Source organism: Rutilus rutilus (genome assembly GCF_951802725.1).
Source record: "Rutilus rutilus genome assembly, chromosome: 23".
In the NCBI taxonomy this organism is placed as follows: domain Eukaryota; kingdom Metazoa; phylum Chordata; class Actinopteri; order Cypriniformes; family Leuciscidae; genus Rutilus; species Rutilus rutilus.
The window spans coordinates 28,070,769-28,093,084 of record NC_140233.1 but is presented as its reverse complement, the minus strand read 5'-3'; the positions used below and the strand labels follow the sequence as shown (position 1 = coordinate 28,093,084).

Below are 22,316 nucleotides of genomic sequence, written 5' to 3'. Positions count from 1 at the left end.
CTTTTGAGATAGGCCCTGTTAGCTGTAGATATGCCATTACATTAATTGACTACCACTCAAAATGGACCTCAGTTCCTGTCATCAGTTCAAACATTTCTTGCAGTTTCGAGCTGAGCGATGGACGAACCTGGGATGTGTCTCATTTGGCACCACTACATACAGATGTCACTCCGTCTGAACAATCAGCTTCTGCTCCACCACTGGAAAGTGTCGACACCCAAGCCGAGAGACATCGTTGTAGAAGGAAGCCAATGTGGTTCAAAGACTGTAACTTAGAGTCTCACAGTAAGCAAGAAGAAAGTAAAGGTCAACTAAAAGTGGAAAGAAAAAAAAAACATTTATTGGTTAAATCTAAGTTGAACTGTATGGATGCACATATAAATGTTAATGTTAAACATTCGAGCATTGGTCTGCATTTGGTGAAACTTAATTGGAAAAAAAATAATCAATTCAGGAAACCTTTAAATTATCTCAGAAACCTGTTTTGTATCTGTGGTAATGTTCAGTGAAGCTGCAGCACAGATGTAATCAATTAAAGCCGGTGCATACTGTGAGATTCTGGCCGTGATTTGGCCGTCTGAGACAAATTTAGCAAATCCTAAAATCATCTGATCCTAGGATAAATTCTGAAGTCTTTGATCGTTAGCTTGACATGTTCACCGACAGCCGATTAATGACCGTTGCGATCTAATATGAGCTCAGCTGAAATTCTGGCAGTGTCAGAAGATTTGACTCAGTCCTGCAGTGTGACTTCTACGACAACAGTCACATTCTCTTCATTTTACAAGACAAGCCATGAGCAAAATTAGCCTTAGAGATTTCTCTGTAGCCACCATTTCAATCCTGTGTGTAACAGGGACGTGCAGAGAGTTCCTCAGGGGCAGGGGCTCAAATGTAAAAATGGGGCATATATATATATATATGTGTGTGTTAGGGGGTGCAAGAATATCGACTCAATATCATTATCGCGATATCACGTTGCCCGATATTATATCGAAAGTCTTACAATAATTATGCGATATTTTGTTTATGATGCATCCCGTCCGACATGCACCTCTCGAAAAATACACGTTGCTTGGTAGCGTTGCATTTCCCCCAACTCATTTCCTGGTTCTCCTTCTCCATAAACAGCATGAAATCAAGGAGAGGGTTAACTCTTCATGCACAGTGGTCAGAAAGAACAGGGGAGACTCTTCGTTTCTCTCAATATGACTCTCTAGAGTCGCTACTCGCTCCAAAGCTAATCGCCGTCACTCTCTCACTTCTCCCTCGCTCTACCACACAGTCCCCTCACACACACACACACACACACACACACACTTGCCGGCTCGACGCACACAACAGTGTACAAGTATAAACATCAGGCCACTTACATACGGTGAAAGCTCTGCGTGGAGCCTCCGCAGGAACATAAAGCAGTGAAGAAATAGACAGAGACAACCAAACGAAGCGAAAGAAAAGAAAGTACCTAAAGAAAGAGTGAAGGGAGCCAGTGGAGCAAAAGAAAGAGCACAAAAGTAAGAAAATGAGTGTTGCTCAGGGAGAAGACGAAATAACAGAGATTGAAGAGGAAACTTTAGTGGTCAAAAGTAATGCCTCCTCAGTAGCTTGGACATACTTTGGCTTTAAGCTAACAGATGTTACACAGGCTAATGCACTATGCAAAACATGTCGAATGGTGGTAAGCCGCACAAAAGGCAATGCAACAAACCTATATTCACATCTTAAGAACCACCACAAGCCACTTTACGATGAGTGCATGATACTACCCTCCAAAAAAACCCTGTTTTTTAACACTAATACGCCAGAGCTAGCCAAACAAGAACTAGCGAGTGCTTTTGCTAGTGGCACAAAGTGCAACAAGAACTCAAAGAGACATACCGAAATCACCGGCCTTGTGCCGCTCTCACATGGCCCTCGACCTCGTCCTGCTCACCACACGTACTATTTGGCCAAAGATATGATGCCATCCACACAGTGGAAAAGAAAGGCTTCAAGAAGCTTCTGAATGTACTAGAGAAACGCTCCCAAATCCCATCCCGCACCTGTTTCTCACAGGTAGCTGTCCCACAACTGTATGAACAGTGCAGAAAGGCGGTGCAGGCAGAGTTTGGAGTCGGAAAGATTGAATATGTTTCATCCACGACCGACCTGTGGTCCAGCCGCACTACAGAACCGTACACAAGTCTCACTGTGCACTATATCACACCAAGTACGAGCTCGTCAGCAAATGCCTTCAGACTTCCTACTTCCCCGAGGACCACACGGGACAAAACATCTCCGCTGGCCTAAGGGATGCCCTGGATTCATGGGGGTTGTGTCCAGAGCATCAGGTGACTATAACGACTGACAACGGGAGCAATATAAAGACGGCTGCAGAACTCAACTAATGGCAGAGGCTGCAATGCTCTGGGCTCCTGCTGCACAATGCTGTTGGTAATTATTATATTAGTTGTAACTTTCATTACATGTATAAGGGATAGGATTTGTATTAGTGTATACTGACATGATATTGTATAGATCTCAAAGCTGACACAATCATATATTTATACGATACATTTCAATAAAACTGAAAAGATAGACCCATTTAAATAAACCTTTATTTCTGTTTCACTATCTGATGCTATAACTTGTTTTAATAGATACAAAGTGCTAATACATGTATTATGTCTTGTGTGATGACCAGTGGTGGACTGTAACTAAGTACACTTACTCAAGTACTGTGCTTACAAATGTTGAGGTACTTGTACTTTACTTGAGTCTTTTCTTTTCATGCCACTTTCTACTTCACTACATTTCAGAGAGAAATATTGTATTTTTTACTCCACAACATTTATCTGACAGCTTTAGTTACTTTTCAAATTTAGATTTTTGCACACAAAATATGATCATCATGTTTTAGGTGTAATATATGATCCTGTCAATCAAACTAAACAGACTGCATTCAGTCACTTCTGCTGTCTGGACGTGATGCTTTCCATTTGAGACACAGAAACTTTTACATTCTTACACAATTACTGTCACAACGGCTGATTCTTGATTTGTGATCATGTATTAGTTAGGATTTTCATAACATTTTCATATATATTTACACCATCACCTATAAATGTAATGATTATGTAACAATTAGTGTCAGAACGGCTGATTCTTGATCTTGATCTTTTTTATGATATTTTTATATTCTAAACTTTTTAATCTCCTATAAATGATCAGTTTGTCTGCGCTGCTTCACTAAAGCAGAAGTGAAAGTGTTCCAGTCCAGATCATGTAACCAATCAAAGAGTGAGACTGAAAAGCCCATTTGCATTGTCAGGGTGGAGTGATTGTGATCCTCTCAGAATAGAGCAGCTCTGTCTCCAGAGACCATGTTCAAACCCCAAGAGCTTTATTTGACATTTACTGCTACATCAACCTTCTGAAAAGCACCTGCATCTTCATCTGTTAGTTGAATGATGTTGTCAGACACAAAGTGAACTTGTTGAGAAGCTTTATTGAATGTTGCAGCAAACACAGCAGATTGAAAGATCACACACACACACACACACACACACACACACACACACACACACACACACACACACACACACACACACACACACACACACACACACACACACACACACACTCTTTCAGTATTGAGTTGTAAATCACTACAGCTGCAGCACTAGACTCATGTGAATCCTGCCTGACACAGGACACTCAGATACGGCTCATCTTCAGGAGAGAAACATCAGCACTCAGAGCTCTTGTGGAACGAGACCTCATGAGGAGCTCCATCATGTGTTACTCTGCAGACGTACAGCTCTCCCTCTTCCCAGCGTGCTTTGCTGAGGGTCAGGACGCTACTGCGGCTGTAGCGGCCGTCCTGCTGGCTCTCTGCGCTGGTCAGAACCCCCTCGGTGACCTCTGACCCGTCCAGTGTCCAGCTCACCAGCGCCCCCTGTGGAGAGTAAGAGCTGAGCAGGCAGAGCAGTGCGGCTGAGTCTCCAGAGATCTGCAGAGAAGAGGGCAGCAGCAGAGACACTGAGGGCTTCACTGTGGGACCAGCTGCAGGAGACAAACACAACACATTCACACACACACAACACACTTTGTTTAAAGCTTTCATACATATTGTATTATAAAAGTATTTTTAATGCATTAATTATGCACTGCTATATACATTAAAATGCATGTATGATCTAATCAATAAGTGTAACAGCAGTTATAACACATATTATCTATTATCAGGCCGATCTGACTGCTTTAATTCCAGCAACTATTCACTCTGAACATAAATATCTTACATTTTGAGATATTCACCTGAACTGAAAATGTAACTGAATTTCAAACAGAGTTAAAACACAATTGAATCATACAGAATGAACAAAACACTGAATTATAAGCACAACATGAGCAAAAGAGATTCAGTATCATTGACTGAACTACAGAAAGCAGCAACATTTACATTCTGATGTCAAATCTCTTTTTTCCATGTATGATTTCTACAATAAAAGATGAACTTAATATGAACTCAGTGTAGAAATAAATGAAGGAAAAACAAACCTGTAATAAACTGAATAAACTCATAGTGAGACACAGTGTGGAAATATGTTTAGAGTTTTATTTTATTTTTTTATATATATATTTTTTTTGTTGTTGAAACTTTTTTTTTTTTTTTTTTGAACTTTTATTTTGGATGCGATTAATCTTTTCCCAGCCCTAATATATATATATATATATATATATATATTTTTTTTTTAAAGGAATTATGCTATTCTTTTAATAATATCATAGTTTTAGATTCAATAATTATACAAAAATATCAGTAACACTTTATTTAAAGCCTTTATACATATTGCATTATAAAACGTATTTTTAATGCATTAATTATATATTGTTTTACACATTATGATGCAAGTATAATCTCTTCAATAATTGTAACCAAGGTTTTAACACATTATAATATTATCTATTCATTGTTACACCTCCAAAAAAATTATAATACACTAAAACTCATGACAAACAACCAATTCTAGATGTAACAAGGAATGTGCAAATATTATAAAACATTTTAACTTTGGTTACAGTTATTTATGAAAACATATATGACATTATAACATACGCTATTGATACCTTTATAATGCATTATACATAAATGCTTCAAGTAAAGTATCACCACAATATCTAATTATTATTATTATTAATGGTGCTTGCTGAAAGCAAGGCATCATTAGTGTTCTCTTGCATACTTATTAGTGGTGCTTTTTTGAAAGCATCACTATTGTTATTGCTCATACTTATTATTCTTATTAGTGGTGCTTGCTGAAAGCAAGGCATCACTATTGTTATTGCTCATACTTATTAATGGTGCTTGCTGAAAGCAAGGCATCATTAGTGTTCTCTTGCATACTTATTATTATTAGTGGTGCTTTTTTAAAAGCATCACTATTGTTATTGCTCATACTTATTAATGGTGCTTGCTGAAAGCAAGGCATCATTAGTGTTCTCTTGCATACTTATTATTAGTGGTGCTTGCTGAAAGCAAGGCATCACTATTGTTATTGCTCATACTTATTATTCTTATTATTATTATTATTATTATTATTATTATTATTATTCTGGACAAAGTTTGGCGCGTAATGCGCCCCGCACCGTTTGTCACAGACCCCTGAGTAAAGTGTCAAATCGACCGGCTCATTGAGGAGAGGTGTGCTATGACTTTTCTAAGCGATCGGGTGTACGATGTTCGCACAGCGGACGAAAAAGCGGCCAAAAAAGTCCCCATTGACTTTACATTGGGAGTTCTAAAAATATTTGAATCCCAACTGCCGTTTTCACACACACAGACTCCAAAGGGCCTGACAGCCCTGCGTCTCTCCCTCTCTCTCTCCCTCAGAGGATTTATATTATCAAGCAGCCAATAAGTAATGGCCTAAAATCTTCATAGCCACACCCTAGCAACCAGTTTTAGCACCCTAGCAACCACTAAGAGCTCCCTAGCAACCACCCTAAACCAAAAAAAAAATTGTTTTTAATTTTTTTGTATTTTTTAACGCAATATTACACTCGTGGCCTTGCGATATTGCTCCATGCTTGTGCCTATTCGGCCATAGGCACGAGGCCGCAGGCCGAGTGCCGTACTGAAGGCACTCGTTAATAAAGATTTTAATAACTCTATAAAAACTCCATAGTAACCATCTTTGACAACTACCAACCACCTAGTAACACCATAGCAACTAAAAAAAATACCTTAGCAACCATCCTGAAAACCCTAGCAACGTCTAGAAACGCTCTAGTAACCACCAAAAATACCGTAGCAACCACCCAGAACACCCTAGCAACTGTCTAGCAACCCCCAGAACACCTAGCAACTGCCTAGCAACCACCCAGAACACCCTAGCAACTGCCTAGCAACGCCCTAGCATCCACCCAATATACCATAGCAACTGCCTAGCAACACCATAGCAACCACCCAGAACACCCTAGTAACCACCTAGCAACGCCCTAGCAACCGCCTAGCAACGCCCTAGCAACCACCCAGAACACCCTAGTAACTGCCTAGCAACGCCCTAGCAACCACCAAGAATACCCTAGCAACCGCCTAGCAACCACCCAGAATACCCTAGCAACGCCATAGCAACCACCCAGAATACCCTAGCAACCACCCAGAACACCCTAGCAACTGCCTAGCAACGCCCTAGCAACCACCTAGAACACAATAGCAACACCATAGCAACCACTCAGAATACCCTAGCAACCGCCTAGCAACCACCCAGAACACCCTAGCAACTGCCGATCAACGCCCTAGCAACCACCCAGAATACCCTAGCAACCGCCTAGGAACACCATAGCATCCACCCAGAATACCCTAGTAACTGCCTAGCAACACCCTAGCAACCCCCAGAATACCCTAGCAACCACCTAGCAACACCATAGCAACCACCAAGAATACCCTAGCAACCACCTAGCAACACCATAGCAACCACCCAGAATACCCTAGCAACTGCCTAGCAATGCCCTAGCAACCACCCAGAACACCCTAGCAACTGCCTAGCAACCCCCCAGAATACCCTAGCAACCGCCTAGCAACACCATATCAATCACCCAGAATACCCTAGCAACTGCCTAGCAACACCATAGCAACCACCCAGAATACCCTAGCAACTGCCTAGCAACACCCTAGCAACCACCAAGAATACCCTAGCAACCGCCTAGCAACACCATAGCAACCACCCAGAATACCCTAGCAACCACCTAGCAACACCATAGAAACCACCCAGAATACCCTAGCAACTACCTAGCAACGCCCTAGCAACCATCCAGAACACCCTAGCAACTGCCTAGCAACCCCCCAGAATACCCTAGCAACCGCCTAGCAACACCATAGCAATCACCCAGAATACCCTTGCAACTGCCTAGCAACGCCCTAGCAACCACCCAGAATACCCTAGCAACCCCCTAGCAACATCATAGCAACTACTCAGAATACCCTAGCAACTGCCTAGCAACCACCCAGAATACCCTAGCAACTGCCTAGCAACACCCTAGCAACCACCTAGCAAAGCCCTAGCAACCACACAAAACACCCTAGCAACACCCTAGCAACCACCTGAACAACATGAATAAGCCATATCTCAGCACCAGAACATCGTACAGACATGTTTGTTGCCTTGTATGCAATCATGTACCACACTCTAGCAACCGAGTGGCGAGTTTTGCCACTGCAAGCACCACTTCACATTTTCTTCAGGAAATGTACATTCTAGTTATTATTATTATTATTATTATTATTATTCTGGACAAAGTTTGGCGCGTAATGCGCCCCGCACCGTTTGTCACAGACCCCTGAGTAAAGTGTCAAATCGACCGGCTCATTGAGGAGAGGTGTGCTATGACTTTTCTAAGCGATCGGGTGTACGATGTTCGCACAGCGGACGAAAAAGCGGCCAAAAAAGTCCCCATTGACTTTACATTGGGCATTCTAAAAATATTTGAATCCCAACCGACGTTTTCACACACACACCACTCCAAAGGGCCTGACAGCCCTGCGTCTCTCCCTCTCTCTCTCCCTCAGAGGATTTATATTATCAAGCAGCCAATAAGTAATGGCCTAAAATCTTCATAGCCACACCCTAGCAACCAGTTTTAGCACCCTAGCAACCACTAAGAGCTCCCTAGCAACCACCCTAAACCAAAAAAAATTTTTTTTTACATTTTTTTGTATTTTTTAACGCAATATTACACTCGTGGCCTTGCGATATTGCTCCATGCTTGTGCCTATTCAGCCATAGGCACGAGGCCGCAGGCCGAGTGCCGTACTGAAGGCACTCGTTATTAAAGATTTTAATAACTCTATAAAAACTCCATAGTAACCATCTTTGACAACTACCAACCACCTAGTAACAAAATAGCAACTACCAAAAATACCTTAGCAACCATCCTGAACACCCTAGCAACGTCTAGAAACGCTCTAGTAGATCATAGAAACACCAAGGTGGTCTCGTTTCACTCAGGGCATCAAATGGCCAATCATGAATCACCTCAACACTTCCTAGCCCCTCCCTAGCAACCATTGTCGAGCACCTTAGCAACCAAAATCCTAGAGGGATATCTTCTATTCTGAATGTCACAGAGGCATGGAAGTTGGTTTATATCATTCATAGTAACAAAAAGCCTTTGCAGTTTCATCAATGGCAGCTGTCAAGCAACTCCATAGCAACCAAACAGATTACCCTAGCAACCAAAATTCAAAGAGGGATATCTTCCATTCTGAATGTCACAGAGGCATGGGAGTTTGTTTATGTCATTCATACTGAAAAGCAGCCTTTGGAGTTCATCATTAGCAGCTGCCAAGCCACTCCATAGCAACCAAACAGAGTACCCTAGCAACTATTTAGCAAGGCCTATATCTCTGTATCAGAGCATCGTATAGAGATGGGGGAAGGTTTATATAATTCAATATTGACAAGAAGCCTTTGGAGTTTCATGATTGGCAGCTGCCAAGCCACTCCCTAGCAACCAATCATAGTACCCTAGCAACCAAAATCCAAAGAGGGATATCTTCCAGTCTGAATGTCACAGAGGCATGGGAGTTGGTTTATATCCTTCATAGTAACAAAAAGCCGTTGCAGTTTCATCAATGGCAGCTGTCAAGCAACTCCATAGCAACCAAACAGATTACCCTAGCAACCAAAATTCAAAGAGGGATATCTTCCATTCTGAATGTCACAGAGGCATGGGAGTTGGTTTATGTCATTCATACTGACAAGAAGCCTTTGGTGTTTCATGATTGGCAGCTGCCAAGCAACTCCATAACAACCAAACAGAGTACCCTAGCAACCAAAATCCAAACAGGGATCTCTTCCATTCTGAATGTCACAGAGGCATGGGAGTTGGTTTATATCATTCATACTGACAAGAAACCTTTGGAATTTCATCATTGGCAGCTGCCAAGTAACTCCATAGCAACCAAACAGAGTACCCTAGTAACCAAAATCCAAAGAGGGATATCTTCCATTCTGAAAGTCACACAGGCATGGGAGTTGGTTTATATCATTCATTATGACAAGCAGCCTTTGGAGTTTTATGATTGGCACCTGCCAAGTCACTCCCTTGCAACCAAACAGAGGACCCTAGCAACCAAATTCCAAAGAGGGATATCTTCCATTCTGAATGTCACAGAGGCATGGGAGTTGGTTTAAATCATTTATACTGACAATCAGCCTTTGGAGTTTCATCATTGGCACCTGCCAAGTCACTCCCTGGCAACCAAACAGAGGACCCTAGCAACCGTTTATCATGACCCATGTCTCTGCATCAGAACATCACATAGAGATGGGGGTTGGCTCTTTTGTTTTGGTTGGGAAACTGTCTGTAACTATCACCATGGTAACTGATTTCACACCCTAGCAACCGTTTAGAGCCACCTAGCAACCATATTGCAACATATAGAAGCCATATTTCAGCTCCACAACATTGTACAGACATGGTTGTTGGCTCGAATGCAATCATGTACAACACCCTAGCAACCAAGTGGAGAGTTTTGCCACTGCAAGCACCACTTCACATTTTCTTCAGGAAATGTACATTCTAGTTTTTATTATTATTATTCTTCCACACAAAAGTTTGGCGCGAAACTCGCCCCGCACCGTTTGTCTCAGACCCCTGAGTGAGGTGTCAAATCGACCGGCTCATTGAGGAGAGGTGTGCTATGACTTTTCTAAGCGATCGGGTGTACGATGTTCGCACAGCGGACGAAAAAGCGGCCAAAAAAGTCCCATTGACTTTACATGGGGAGTTCTAAAAATATTTGAATCCCAACCGACGTTTTCACACACACACCACTCCAAAGGGCCTGACACCCCTGCGTCTCTCCCTCTCTCTCTCCCTCAGAGGATTTATATTATCAAGCAGCCAATAAGTAATGGCCTAAAATCTTCATAGCCACACCCTAGCAACCAGTTTCAGCACCCTAGCAACCACTAAGAGCTCCCTAGCAACCACCCTAAACCAAAAAAAAAAATTTTTTTACATTTTTTTTATTTTTTAAAGCAATTTTACTCTCGTGGCCTTGCGATATCGCTCCATGCTTGTGCCTATTCGGCCATAGGCACGAGGCCGCAGGCCTCGTGCCGTACTGAAGGCACTCGTTATTAAAGATTTTAAGAACTCTATAAAAACTCCATAGTAACCATATTTGACAACTACCAACCACCTAGTAACACCATAGCAACTAACAATAACACCTTAGCAACCACCCTGAACACCCTAGCAACGTCTAGAAATGCTCTAGTAACTACAAAAAACTCTAACAAGCACCCAGAACACCCTAGCAACTGCCTAGCAACCACCTAGAACACCTAGCAACTGCCTAGCAACCACCCAGAACACATAGCAACCACCCAGAACACCCTAGCAACTGCCTAGCAACGCCCTAGCATCCACCCAAAATACCATTGCAACTGCCTAGCAACGTCCTAGCAACCACCCAGAATACCCTAGCAACCGCCTAGCAACACCATAGCAACCACCCAGAATACCCTAGCAACTGCCTAGCAACCACCCAGAATACCCTAGCAACCGCCTAGCAACACCATAGCAACCACCCAGAACACCCTAGCAACCACCTAGCAACACCATAGCAACCACCCAGAACAGCCTAGCAAACACCTAGCAACGCCCTAGCAACCACCCAGAATACCCTAGCAACCGCCTAGCAACCACCCAGAATACCCTAGCAACCGCCTAGTAACACCATAGCAACCACCAAGAATACCCTAGCAACTGCCTAGCAACACCATAGCAACCACCCAGAACAGCCTAGCAACCACCTAGCAACGCCCTAGCAACCACCAAGAATACCCTAGCAACCGCCTAGCAACCACCCAGAATACCCTAGCAACCGCCTAGCAACACCATAGCAACCACCAAGAATACCCTAGCAACTGCCTAGCAACCACCCAGAACACCCTAGCAACCGCCAAGCAACGCCCTAGCAACCACCCAGAACACCCTAGCAACTGTCTAGCAACCCCCCAGAACACCTAGCAACTGCCTAGCAACCACCCAGAACACCCTAGCAACTGCCTAGCAACGCCCTAGCATCCACCCAAAATACCATAGCAACTGCCTAGCAACACCATAGCAACCACCCAGAACACCCTAGCAACCACCAAGAATACCCTAACAACGCCCTAGCAACCACCCAGAATACCCTAGCAACACCATAGCAACCACTCAGAACACCCTAGCAACTGCCTAGCAACGCCATAGCAACCACCCAGAATACCCTAGCAACTGCCTAACAACGCCCTAGCAACCACCAAGAATACCCTAGCAACGTCCTAGCAACCACCCAGAATACCATAGCAACCGCCTAGCAACCGCCTAGCAACCACTCAGAATATCCTAGCAACCGCCTAGCAACACCATAGCAACCACCCAGAATACCCTAGCAACTGCCTAGCAACGCCCTAGCAACCACCCAGAACACCCTAGCAACCGCCTAGCAACGCCCTAGCAACCTCCCAGAACACCCTAGCAACGCCCTAGCAACCACCCAGAATACCCTAGCAACTGCCTAGCAACGCCCTAGCAACCACCCAGAATACCCTAGCAACCGCCTAGCAACACCATAGCAACCACCCAGAATACCCTAGCAACGCCCTAGCAACCACCCAGAATACCCTAGCAACCACCTAGCAACACCATAGCAACCGCCTAGCAACGCCCTAGCAACCTCCCAGAACACCATAGCAACCACCCAGATTACCCTAGCAACCGCCTAGCAACACCATAGCAACCACCCAGAACACCCTAGCAACCGTTTAGAGCCACATATAAACCATATTGCAACATATAGAACCTATATTTCAGCTCCCCAACATCGTACAGACATGGTTGTTTGCTCGTATGCAATCATGTACAACACCCTAGCAACCGAGTGGAGAGTTTTGCCACTGCAAGCACCATTTCACATTTTCTTCAGGAAATGTACATTCTAGTTATTCTTATTATTATTATTCTGGACAAAGTTTGGCGTGAAACTCGCCCCGCACCGTTTGTCACAGACCCCTGAGTGAAGTGTCAAATCAACCGGCTCATTGAGGAGAGGTGTGCTATGACTTTTCTAAGCGATCGGGTGTACGATGTTCGCACAGCGGACGAAAAAGCGGCCAAAAAAGTCCCCATTGACTTTACATTGGGCATTCTAAAAATATTTGAATCCCAACCGACGTTTTCACACACACACCACTCCAAAGGGCCTGACACCCCTGCGTCTCTCCCTCTCTCTCTCCCTCAGAGGATTATATTATCAAGCAGCCAATAAGTAATGGCCTAAAATCTTCATAGCCACACCCTAGCAACCAGTTTTAGCACCCTAGCAACCACTAAGAGCTCCCTAGCAACCACCCTAAACCAAAAAAAAATTTTTTTTACATTTTTTTGTATTTTTTAACGCAATATTACACTCGTGGCCTTGCGATATTGCTCCATGCTTGTGCCTATTCAGCCATAGGCACGAGGCCGCAGGCCGAGTGCCGTACTGAAGGCACTCGTTATTAAAGATTTTAATAACTCTATAAAAACTCCATAGTAACCATCTTTGACAACTACCAACCACCTAGTAACAAAATAGCAACTACCAAAAATACCTTAGCAACCATCCTGAACACCCTAGCAACGTCTAGAAACGCTCTAGTAGATCATAGAAACACCAAGGTGGTCTCGTTTCACTCAGGGCATCAAATGGCCAATCATGAATCACCTCAACACTTCCTAGCCCCTCCCTAGCAACCATTGTCGAGCACCTTAGCAACCAAAATCCTAGAGGGATATCTTCTATTCTGAATGTCACAGAGGCATGGAAGTTGGTTTATATCATTCATAGTAACAAAAAGCCTTTGCAGTTTCATCAATGGCAGCTGTCAAGCAACTCCATAGCAACCAAACAGATTACCCTAGCAACCAAAATTCAAAGAGGGATATCTTCCATTCTGAATGTCACAGAGGCATGGGAGTTGGTTTATATCATTCATAGTGACAAGAAGGCTTTGCAGTTTCGTCATTGGCAGCTGCCAAGCCACTCCATAGCAACCAAACTTGAGTACCCTAGCAACCGTTTTGCAAGACCTATATCTCCGCATCAGAACATCGTATAGAGATGGGAGTTGGTTTATATCATTCATACTGACAATAAGCCTTTACAGTTTCATCATTAGCAGCTGCCAAACAACTCCATAGCAACCAAACAGAGTACCCTAGCAACCAAAATGCAAAGAGGGATATCTGCCATTCTGAATGTCACAGAGAAATGGGAGTTGGTTTATATCATTCATAGTGACACAAAGCCTTTTCAGTTTCATCATTGGCAGCTGCCAAGCCACTCCATAGCAACCAAACTTGAGTACCCTAGCAACCGTTTTGCAAGACCTATATCTCCGCATCAGAACATCGTATAGAGATGGGAGTTGGTTTATATCATTCATACTGACAATAAGCCTTTACAGTTTCATCATTAGCAGCTGCCAAACAACTCCATAGCAACCAAACAGAGTACCCTAGCAACCAAAATGCAAAGAGGGATATCTTCCATTCTGAATGTCACAGAGGCATGGGAGTTGGTTTGTTTCATTCATACTGACAACCAGCCTTTGGAGTTTCATTATTGGCAGCTGCCAAGCCACTCCATAGCAACCAGACAGAGTACCCTAGCAACCAAAATCCAAAGAGGGTTATCTTCCATTTTGAATGTCACAAAGAAATGGGAGTTGGTTTATATCATTCATAGTGACAAGAAGCCTTTGCAGTTTCATCACTGGCAGCTGCCAAGCCACTCCCTAGCAACCAAACAGAGTACCCTAGCAACCATTTAGCAAAAATAATTTCTCTGTATCAGAACATCGTATAGAGCTGGGAGTTGGTTTATATCATTCAAACTGACAAGCAGCCTCTGGAGTTTTATGGTTGGCAGCTGCCAAGCTACTCCCTAGCAACCAAACAGAGTACCCTAGCAACAAAAATCCAAAGAGGGATATCTTCCATTCTGTATGTCACAGATGCATGGGAGTTGGTTTTTTATCATTCATAGTGACAAGAAGCCTTTTTAATTTCATCATTGGCAGCTGCCAAGCCACTCCCTAGCAACCAAACAGAGTACCCTAGCAACCGTTTAGCAAGACCTATATCTCTGCATCAGAACATCGTATAGAGATGGGAGTTGGTTTATTTTCATTCATACTGACAAGAAACTTATGCAGTTTCATCATTAACAGCTGCCAAGCCACTCCATAGCAACCAAACAGAGGACCCTAGCAACCAAACTCCAGAGAGGGATATCTTCCATTCTGACTGTCACAGAGGCATGGGAGTTGGTTTATATCATTCATATTGACAAGAAGCCTTTGGTGTTTCATGATTGGCAGCTGCCAAGCAACTCCATATCAACCAAACAGAGTACCCTAGCAACCAAATTCCAAAGAGGAATATCTTCCTTTCTGAATGTCACACAGGCATGGGAGTTGGTTTATATCATTCATACTGACAAGAAGCCTTTGGAATTTCATCATTGGCAGCTGCCAAGCCACTCTCTAGCAACCAAACAGAGTACCCTAGCAACCAAAATCCAAGGAGGGATATCTTCCATTCTGAATGTCATAGAGGCATGGGAGTTGGTTTATATCATTCAGAGTGACAAGAAGCCTTTGCAGTTTCATCATTGGTATCTGCCAAGTCACTCCCTGGCAACCAAACAGAGGACCCTAGCAACCGTTTATCAAGACCCATGTCTCTGCATCAGAACATCATATAGAGATGGGGGTTGGCTCTTTAGTTTTGGTTGGGAAACAGTCTGTAAATTTCACCATGGTAACTTTGTATTCACACCCTAGCAACCGTTTACAGCCACCTAGCAACCATATTGCAACATAAAGAAGCCATATTTCAGCTCCACAACAGCGTACAGACATGGTTGTTGGCTCGTATGCGATCATGTACAACACCCTAGCAACCGAGTGCCGAATTTTGCCACTGCAAGCACCACTTCACATTTTCTTCAGGAAATGTACATTCTAGTTAGTGGTGCTTTTTTAAAAGCATCACTATTGTTATTGCTCATACTTATTATTCTTCTTCTTCTTATTATTATTATTCCGCCCAAAGTTTGGCGCGTAACTCGCCCCGCACAGTTTGTCACAGACCCCTGAGTGAGGTGTCAAATCGACCGGCTCATTGAGGAGAGGTGTGCTATGACTTTTCTAAGCGATCGGGTGTACGATGTTCGCACAGCGGACGAAAAAGCGGCCAAAAAAGTCCCATTGACTTAACATGGGGAGTTCTAAAAACATTTGAATCCCAACCGACGTTTTCACACACACAGACTCCAAAGGGCCTGTCACCCCTGCATCTCTCCCTCTCTCTCTCCCTCAGAGGATTTATATTATCAAGCAACCAATAAGTAATGGCCTAAAATCTTCATAGCCACACCTTAGCAACCAGTTACAGCACCCTAGCAACCACTAAGAGCTCCCTAGCAACCACCCTAAACCAAAAAAAATACATTTTTACATTTTTTTTTATTTTTTAAAGCAATATTACACTCGTGGCCTTGTGATATCGCTCCATGCTTGTGCCTATTCGGCCATAGGCACGAGGCCGCAGGCCGAGTGCCGTACTGAAGGCACTCGTTATTAAAGATTTTAATAACTCTATAAAAACTCCATAGTAACCATCTTTGACAACTACCAACCACCTAGAAACACCATAGCAACTAAAAAAATACCTTAGCAACCATCCTGAACACCCTAGCAATGTCTAGAAATGCTCAAGTAACCACCAAAAATACCGTAGCAACCACCCTGAACACCCTAGCAACTGCCTAGCAACCACCCAGAACACCTAGCAACTGCCTAGCAACCACCCAGAACACCCTAGCAACTGCCTAGCAACGCCCTAGCATCCACCCAGAATACCATAGCAACTGCCTAGCAACACCATAGCAACCACCCAGAACACCCTAGCAACCACCTAGCAATGCCCTAGCAACCACCAAAAATACCCTAGCAACTGCCTAGCAACCACCCAGAACACCATAGCAACTGCCTAGCAACACCATAGCAACCACCCAGAACACCCTAGCAACCACCTGGCAACAGCATCTTGCTAAAAACATGCTAGCAACATGCTAATCATGCTAGCATCATGTTATCAACATGCTAATCAAGCTAACATCATGCTAGCAACATTCTAATCATGCTAGCATCATGCTAGCAACATGCTAATCATGCTAGCATAATGTTAGCGACATGCTAATTATGTTAGCATCTAGCTAAAAACATGCTAGCAAAATGCTAATCATGCTAACATCATGCTACCAGCATGCTAATCAAGCTAGCATTATGCTAATCAAGCTAGCATCATGCTAGCAACATGCTAATTAAGCTAGCATCATGTTAGCAACATGCTAATTATGCTAGCATCATGCTAGCAACATGCTAATCAAGCTAGCATCATGCTACCAACATGCTAATCAAGCTAGCATCATGCAAGCAAAACGCAAATTATGGTAGCATAATGCTAACAACATGTTAATTAAGCTAGCAAAATGCTAATCAAGCTAGCAAACATGCTAATCATGCTAGCATCTATCTAAAAACATGCTAGCAACATGCTAATCATGCTAGCAACATGCTACCAACATGCTAATCATGTTAACAACATGCTAATCATGCTAGCATTATTCTAACAACATGTTAATCATAGTAAATCATCCTGGAATGTGGTAAATCGTAGTAAATCATCTTAGAAAAATAGTAAATCGTGGTAAATAATGCTAAAACGTGGTATATCATGGTATCACAACATGGTAATTGTGTTAGCATCTGCCCAGTGGCGAATTTTGCCACTGCAAGCACCACTTCACATTTTCTTCAGGAAATGTACATTCTAGTTATTCTTATTATTATTCTGGACAAAGTTTGGCGCGTAATGCGCCCCGCACCGTTTGTCACAGACCCCTGAGTGAGGTGTCAAATCGACCGGCTCATTGAGGAGAGGTGTGCTATGACTTTTCTAAGCGATCGGGTGTACGATGTTCGCACAGCGGACGAAAAAGCGGCCAAAAAAGTCCCATTGACTTAACATTGGGCATTCTAAAAATATTTGAATCCCAACTGCCGTTTTCACACACACAGACTCCAAAGGGCCTGACAGCCCTGCATCTCTCCCTCTCTCTCTCCCTCAGAGGATTTATATTATCAAGCAGCCAATAAGTAATGGCCTAAAATCTTCATAGCCACACCCTAGCAAACAGTTTCAGCACCCTAGCAACCACTAAGACCTCCCTAGCAACCACCCTAAACCAAAAAAAAATGTTTTTTACATTTTTTTGTATTTTTTAACGCAATATTACACTCGTGGCCTTGCGATATTGCTCCATGCTTGTGCCTATTCGGCCATAGGCACGAGGCCGCAGGCCGAGTGCCGTACTGAAGGTACTCGTTATTAAAGATTTTAATAACTCTATAAAAACTCCATGGTAACCATCTTTGACAACTACCAACCACCTAGTAACACCATAGCAACTAAAAAAAATACCTTAGCAACCATCCTGAACACCCTAGCAACGTCTAGAAACGCTCTAGTAACCACCAAAAATACCGTAGCAACCACCCAGAACACCCTAGCAACTGTCTAGCAACCCCCCAGAACACCTAGCAACTGCCTAGCAACCACCCAGAACACCCTAGCAACTGCCTAGCAACGCCCTAGCATCCACCCAAAATACCATAGCAACTGCCTAGCAACACCATAGCAACCACCCAGAACACCCTAGCAACCACCTAGCAATGCCCTAGCAACCACACAGAATACCCTAGCAACCGCCTAGCAACCACCCAGAACACCCTAGCAACGCCCTAGCAATCACCCAGAATACCCTAGCAACCGCCTAGCAACACCATAGCAACCACCCAGAACACCCTAGCAACGCCCTAGCAACCACCCAGTACACCCAGGCAACTGCCTAGCAACGCCCTAGCAACCACCAAGAATTCCCTAGCAACCACCCAGAATACCCTAGCAACTGCCTAGCAACGCCCTATTCACCACCCAGAATACCCTAGCAACCGCCTAGCAACACCATAGCAACAACCCAGAACACCCTAGCAACCGCCTAGCAACGCCCTAGCAACCACCCAGAACACCCTAGCAACCACCCAGAATACCCTAGCAACTGCCTAGCAACCACCCAGAACACCCTAGCAGCGGCCTAGCAACACCCTAGCAACCACCCAAAACACCCTAGCAACTGCCTAGGAACACCATAGCAACCACCCAGAATACCCTAGCAACGACCCAGAATACCCTAGCAACCGCCGAGCAACACCATAGCAACCACCAAGAATACCCTAGCAACCGCCTAGCAACCACATAGAATACCCTAGCAACCGCCTAGCAACACCATAGCAACCACCCAGAACACCCTAGCAACTGCCTAGCAACGCCCTAGCAACCACCCAGAATACCCTAGCAACCGCCTAGCAACACCATAGCAACCACCCAGAACAGCCTAGCAACCACCTAGCAACGCCCTAGCAACCACCAAGAATACCCTAGCAACCGCCTAGCAACCACCCAGAATACCCTAGCAACCGCCTAGCAACACCATAGCAACCACCAAGAATACCCTAGCAACCGCCTAGCAACCACCCAGTATACCCTAGCAACCGCCTAGCAACACCATAGCAACCACCCAGAACACCCTAGCAACACCATAGCAACCACCCAGAATACCCTAGCAATGCCCTAGCAACCACACAGAATACCCTAGCAACCGCCTAGCAACCACCCAGAACACCCTAGCAACCGCCTAGCAACACCATAGCAACCACCCAGAACACCCTAGCAACGCCCTAGCAACCACCCAGTACACCCAGGCAACTGCCTAGCAACGCCCTAGCAACCGTTTAGAGCCACATATAAACCATATTGCAACATATAGAAGCTATATTTCAGCTCCACAACATCGTACAGACATGGTTGTTGGCTCGTATGCAATCATGTACAACACCCTAGCAACCGAGTGGAGAGTTTTGCCACTGCAAGCACCATTTCACATTTTCTTCAGGAAATGTACATTCTAGTTATTCTTCTTCTTCTTCTTATTGTTCTGGACAAAAGTTTGGCGCGTAACTCGCCCCGCACCGTTTGTCACAGACCCATGAATGAGGTGTCAAATCGACCGGCTTATTGAGGAGAGGTGTGCTATGACTTTTATAAGCGATCGGGGGTGCGGTGTTCGCCCCAGGGGCGAAAAAGCGCCCCAAAAAGTTCCATTGACTTAACATTGCGACGAACTTTGAGCACTCATAGCTCTGAGCGAGGATTTTGCAGAAACGTGTGATTTGCCACATTTGAAGAGGCTGACAGGCTCTGTAAGAACATACCTCACAATGGGGTAAAAGTTGCACCCCTGGGGGGCAGGAGCGTCCCAAAGTTGTCCCATTGACTTACTATGGGGAAGGAATGTCCCGTGAAACACACATGCTTTTCCTACTATGGTAAATTGCATAGGGATTTTGTAATGAACGTAGCTCTGGATCACAGTGTCATAGAGACAAGGGGGAGGGCTCATCTTACTCAGATGACCAATCAGTCTCTCAGGATCATTGTGAAGCTATCAAGCCACGCCCTAGCAACCATTTAGAGCACCTTAGCAACAAGTCCCATAGACTTCCATTGAAAGAGATCAAAGGGATATCTCAGGACTGAATTGTCATAGAAACATGGGGGTGGTCTCATTTGACTCGGGGCAGCAAACAGCCAATCATGAATCACCTCAACACTTCCTAGCCCCTCCCTAGCAACCATTGTCGAGCACCTTAGCAACCAAAATTCATAGAGAGATATCTTCTATTCTGAATGTCACAGAGGCATGGGAGTTGGTTTATATCATACATACTGACAAGCAGCCTTTGGAGTTTCATGATTGGCAGCTGCCAAGCCACTCCCTAGCAACCAAACAGAGTACCCTAGCAACCATTTTGCAAGACCTATATCTCTGCATCAGAACATCATAAAGAGATGGGGTTAACACAAGTTTGACTCAGGGCAGCAAACGGCCAATCATAAATCACCTCAACACTTCCTAGCCCCTCCCTAGCAACCATTGTCGAGCACCTTAGCAACAACAATCCAAAGAGGGATATCTTCTATTCTGAATGTCACAGAGGCATGGGAGTTGGTTTATATCATACATACTGACAAGCAGCCTTTGGAGTTTCATGATTGGCAGCTGCCAAGCCACTCCCTAGCAACCAAACAGAGTACCCTAGCAACCATTTTGCAAGACCTATATCTCTGCATCAGAACATCATAAAGAGATGGGGTTAACACAAGTTTGACTCAGGGCAGCAAACGGCCAATCATAAATCACCTCAACACTTCCTAGCCCCTCCCTAGCAACCATTGTCGAGCACCTTAGCAACAACAATCCAAAGAGGGATATCTTCCATTCTGAATGTCACAGAGGCATGGGAGTTGGTTTATATCATTCATAGTGACAAGAAGCCTTTGGAATTGCATCATTGGCAGGTGCCAAGTAACTCCATAGCAACCAAAAAGAGTACCCTAGCAACCAAAATCCAAAGAGGCATATCTTACATTCTGAATGTCACAGAGGCATGGGAGTTGGATTATATAATTCATAATGACAAGAAGCCTTTGGAATTTCATCATTGACAGCTGACAAGCCACTCCCTAGCAACCAAACAGAGTACCCTAGCAACCAAAATCCAAAGAGGCATAACTTCCATTCTGAATGTCGCAGAGGCATGGGAGTTGGTTTATATCATTCATAGTGACAAGAAGCCTTTGGAGTTTCATGATTGGCAGCTGACAAGCCACTCGCTAGCAACCAAATAGAGTACCCTAGCAACCGTTTAGCAAAACGTATATCTCTGCATCAGAACATCGTATAGAGATGGGAGTTGGTTTATATCATTCATGCTAACAAGAAGCCTTTGTAGTTTCATCATTAGCAGCTGACAAGCATCTCCATAGCAACCAAACAGAGTACCCTAGCAACCATTTTACAAGACCTACATCTCTGCATCAGAATATTGTATAGAGATGGGGGTTGGCTCATTAGTTTCAGTTGTAAAACAGCCTGTAAATATCACCATGGTAACTGTGTATTCACACCCTAGCAACCATTTAGAGCCACCTAGCAACCATATTGCAACATAGAGAAGCCATATTTCAGCTCCACAACATCGTACAGACATGGTTGTTGGCTCGAATGCAAACATGTACAACACCCTAGCAACCGAGTGGCGAGTTTTGCCACTGCAAGCACCACTTCACATTTTCTTCAGGAAATGTACATTCTAGTTAATGGTGCTTGCTGAAAGCAAGGCATCATTAGTGTTCTCTTGCATACTTATTATTATTCTTCTACTTCTTATTATTCCGGACAAAAGTTTGGCGCGTAACTCGCCCCGCACCGTTTGTCACAGACCCCTGAGTGAGGTGTCAAATCGACCGGCTCATTGAGGAGAGGTGTGCTATGACTTTTATAAGCGATCGGGGGGCGGTGTTCGCCCCAGGGGTGAAAAAGCGTCCCAAAAAGTCCCAATGACTTAACATTGGGACAAACTTTGAGCACTCGTAGCTCGGAGCGAGGATTTCGGAGAAACGTGTGATTTGCCACATTTGAAGAGGCTGACAGGCTCTGTAAGAACATACCTCACAATGGGGTAAAAGTTGCACCCCTGGGGGGCAGGAGCGTCCCAAAGTTTCCCATTGACTTACAATGGTGTAGGACGGCCCATGAAATG

The 22,316-nt window shown here is 44.1% G+C and overlaps 1 protein-coding gene and 1 gene segment (V, D, J or C); one reads left to right on the top strand and one right to left on the bottom strand.

Annotated features, from left to right (window-relative positions):
• The window catches only part of LOC311283110 (uncharacterized protein), a 790,474-nt gene that overhangs the window by 169,996 nt on the left and 598,162 nt on the right, over window positions 1-22,316 (top strand). The gene's annotated exons all lie outside the window — the stretch shown is intronic.
• Window positions 3,527-22,316, bottom strand: part of LOC311282761 (immunoglobulin lambda constant 7-like) — a 69,348-nt gene continuing 50,558 nt past the window's right edge. The window contains exon 3 of the C gene segment in view: window positions 3,527-4,047.